The sequence below is a fragment of the Lactuca virosa genome, chromosome 1 (genome assembly GCF_052849685.1).
Source record: "Lactuca virosa cultivar CGN04683 chromosome 1, Lactuca_virosa_CGN04683_v6, whole genome shotgun sequence".
Lineage (NCBI taxonomy): Eukaryota > Viridiplantae > Streptophyta > Magnoliopsida > Asterales > Asteraceae > Lactuca > Lactuca virosa.
Window position 1 is genome coordinate 20054318 of NC_136426.1, and position 4159 is coordinate 20058476.

Here is a 4159-nt window from a genome sequence, read left to right on the forward strand (position 1 = left end):
CAAGAAAGGGGAGAAAAGGAACATACTCCCCTAGGGTAGTAGTGACGAGATCGACTTCTTCACGTGTGAGTAACTTGAACATCTTGAATTTAGATTTCTTCAAATATGGAACTTGGAATTTCAAGAAATGAGACATGTAAATGCCGACAAAATTTTTGTAATCGAGACTTCAATTTCCAATAAACGTGGTGTAGAAAAGCTTCAAAATATAATAGACCAATGTGGGAAAGCATACACCACATGGAATGGTGTAGAAAAGAAATAAAAATTGAACTTCTGCATTCCAAGTCGTGGTGTAGAATTACACGACGTGGCTTCGAATAATTACATTTTCTGAAATTGCGTATTGAACTCAATCCACGACGTGTAGTTGGTGTCCACGTAGTGGAAACTGGGCATCATAGAAAACTTTTCTTCTTTAAATAAGTGTAATGTGGAATTGTGTCTTAACATATTAAGACCCTTCTGAACTGCATATATCGTGACTCTTTCCTAACTCGCTTCTCTCTCGATTAACCCCACACTTATCTAATATTGTGGGTCTCGACTTATAACTCTAAATGACACGGCTAATTGTGCTAATGCTCTCATATCTCTAAGACTCCTTAGTCGCGTTTTTCTCTAACCAACTCTAAAAATAACAACCAAAAGAAGTAAACAAGATCATAATAATTTAAATAGTCGTTACACAACCAAATTAAACTAAAATCAAAACAAACAAACCAAAAATAAACTAAACAAAATAAAAGAAATAAAAGGATAAACTAATCGTCTTCTTCGTCATGATGTGCTCCACTAGTTCTGACACTATCTCCTTGTCGCGTCCATAATTCTTCCCATGTTGGAATGTACGAGCATTGGGGAGGCATCGTAGGGGGTCGAACCATATACATATGTGTAAACATGGTTTCGAGAATTTGAGTGTTGTAAGTTACTCCCCCGCGAAGATTGTCCAAATACAAGCCAACCCGGCTTTGAAACGGGTCGGTCCGTATACCGCCCTCAAATGGTTGGGGTGGTGGTTGTGGTTGTCCCCTCTCTCATCGACCTCTCACATTCCTTCTCCTTGGCTGAGGTTGTTCTTCTTATTGCCTATTTTTTGTTCTTCATCCTCCGGGGGTATCACATAAACTCCTCCCACATTCACTACAACTCGCATGACACCCAAAACTTGGATAGTTAAGTCACTATCCTGAAAGCGCGTAAGATTCCTAATAAAATTAGGAGTTAAGATTCCATAAGACCGGGCAAGTCGGGTAACTAAATGTGCACCTGTGATTGGACTACCGGGTCTAGAGTTAGTTTCCTTGCTACCATAAATCGCGCAAGCATATACGGAATGTCACAAAAAACACCGGAGGTGATTATGCTCCACAAATGAAACAAGTTTTGAAGAGGCACTTTATCTCCATGATTTTTATTATTGATTGTGAAAGTAATGAGGCGATGCAGAAAACGGTACACGAGATTCCGAAATTGCCCCTCGCATGCATCACTAGAATTATATTCGTGATTCGATATAGTCCTCCAAATCTGGGCATCAAAAATCCCAGATGTGAAGTCTCGAACACACCCCTGCAAGAATAGAACAAAAAATGGTGAGAGCGTCTCCTCCTCGGTATAGAGTCCCATGTACCATGCGAATTCCCGAAGACTGCATTCGTGGTATACGCCTCCCAATCTAAAAGCAAGTGTCCGGTTGTAGGTGGGATCGACGATTTTATCCTTAAAACTTACGGTGGCAAAGAACTCCACCGATAATTCCCCATAGATGGGTTCTTGAAGAGAAAAATAGATTCCTCCACCCGTTGCAAGTAAATGTAAAGCCATTCCCCATAAACACTTTCGTCCAATATCTTTCCAACTCCGTAACCATGCCGACCCCGCATAACCACACCCAATCCACAGTGGGAGCAACTGCGAACTCACGGTTATATAACCATCCCAACCGATTTTCATAATTATTCAACATTGCTCGAGAAAGATTTTGCGGAAACCGGTATAGCGGGTGAATACTTGCCACATCAATAGGGTCTTGTGCTTGAGGAACTGCCCTTCGAGGACCCATTTTTCCTGAAATAACCAACGAAAAACGAAACAAACCAAAACAACCAAGATATCAAATTATAAGGCAAAACAGGAAACTGGTCGCCCAGTTTCCACGTCGTGGACCTGGTCCGAGACATGGTTCTGGAACGGACCATCTGTGGTCAAAATCAACCATCAATCTCACTTGGGGTTTGTTTATTTCAACAATCTATGGCCTTATATTACACATGCATTAAAAAATAACCAACTAATGGACTCAATTTTGGGTATTTATCTCTAAATAAACCCTAACCACCAAATGCATAATGTGAAGAAAACTATAAATTTTGTGGAAGTAACACTTACCAAATGATGTTTGAAGACAAAGGATGCAAGAAACTTGGAAGAAAATGGTAGAAAGTGGTGGAAAATCGAGTGTGGGGTTGAGCTTTTTCGTCCGTGTGCAAAGAGTAAACAAATGGGGAGTGGTCAAAGTGTATAGCATAAAACTGGTCCCCCCTGTGTCTTTTTAAAGTCCACGTCGTGGAGTTCATTTCTACACCGTGGGCTTTTGTGTCGGGCTAGACTGATCGGGCTGTATTATATTTCCACGACATGGGATTTTATCCCACGACACGGAATTGAGATTTTAATCTTGAAATGTCCATTTTTAATAATAAAAAAAAACTTAATTTATTTACCATAACTTTTTTTAGAACCCCACACATGATTTTCACCAATTCCTTTAATAATTAAAACAGTTAGATGATTAATTATCCTAGAAGTCAACTAAAATGCAAAAAAAATTAAACAAAGTTCAAAAACGAAAAGGAATTCAAACCAAGCTCGGGTTGCCTCCCGAGAAGCGCTTCTTTTTTGTTGGAGTCTTGAGCCGGACTCCTTGCCACCTTACGTTGAATTAGTCGGAGTATCCACCACCAATTGCACCTTTTGATCCTTCCATTTCCTTTTATATGCTTGGACTCGTCTAAGATACGCCTTTTTGGAATTTTCTTTTTTACCCTTTACATCTCCATCTTCTAGCTTTCTTTTAACTTCCTTATTTTCCATATGCTTAACTTCTTCATTTTAAGCTCCATGGGCACCATCCTGTCTTCCACAATTGAACTCTTTAATTTAGAAGTAACATCCTCTTCATCACTGGACACTAATTCTTCACTATCTTCACTCACCCAAGATGTTGGAGTTTTATAAGCAATAACTTCAAAGACCATAGGAACAGATGCTCTCGGTTTGGTGCGGTTGACTTGTCGAATCTCTTCTTCCATAAGCTTTTCTAATTCTTCAAGTTCATTCTCTTTATCGACATTGAAAACTTCATCTTGAACATCACTCCCTTGGAAACCATCTTCTACTCCAAAAGTAGCTTCATCATCTCCCACTCTCAAGGTAAGCTTGGATTCGTGAATATCAACCAAGGCGCTAGTAGTATTAAGTAGAGGGCGGCCAAAGATAATTGGGACATTGTTGTCTTCTTTCATGTCCATTATGACAAAGTCAATTGGAAAAACGAACTTTCCAATTTTCACTCAAATATCTTCTACAATGCCTCTAGGATATGTCACTGAACGATTGGCCATGTGAATTGTCATTCTTGTAGCCTTCAACTTTGGAATATTGAGCTTTTGATAAAATGAGTAAGGCATTAGATTTATGCTAGCCCGAGAATCAGCTAAAGCATAAGTCTTCAAATTATTCCCAAATTCACATGGAAGAGTGAGGCGTCCATGATCTCCCATCTTTTTTGGTAACTCTCCCACAATTGCTTTAGAACTCTGCTCACTTAGAATTACCTTAGAATTCCTCTCTAATTGCTGGCGAGTATTGATTAAATCTTGCAAAAACTTGGCATACTCGGGAACTTTAGATAATTAATCAATGAAAGGGGTATTTATTGGAATACCTTTTACTTGTTGCATAAACTTCAAATGATCCTGTTACAGTGGATGGATATTAGCTCGGGAAGGAAACGGTAAAGGAGGACGATAAGCAGGAACCTTATCCAAATTTTTCTGATCAAACCTATCCCACGTCGTGGAATTATTTGAATCTCCACGTCATGGATCCAGTGTTTCAACAAGTTTATTTTCTTCGAGTTTGGACTTCTTTG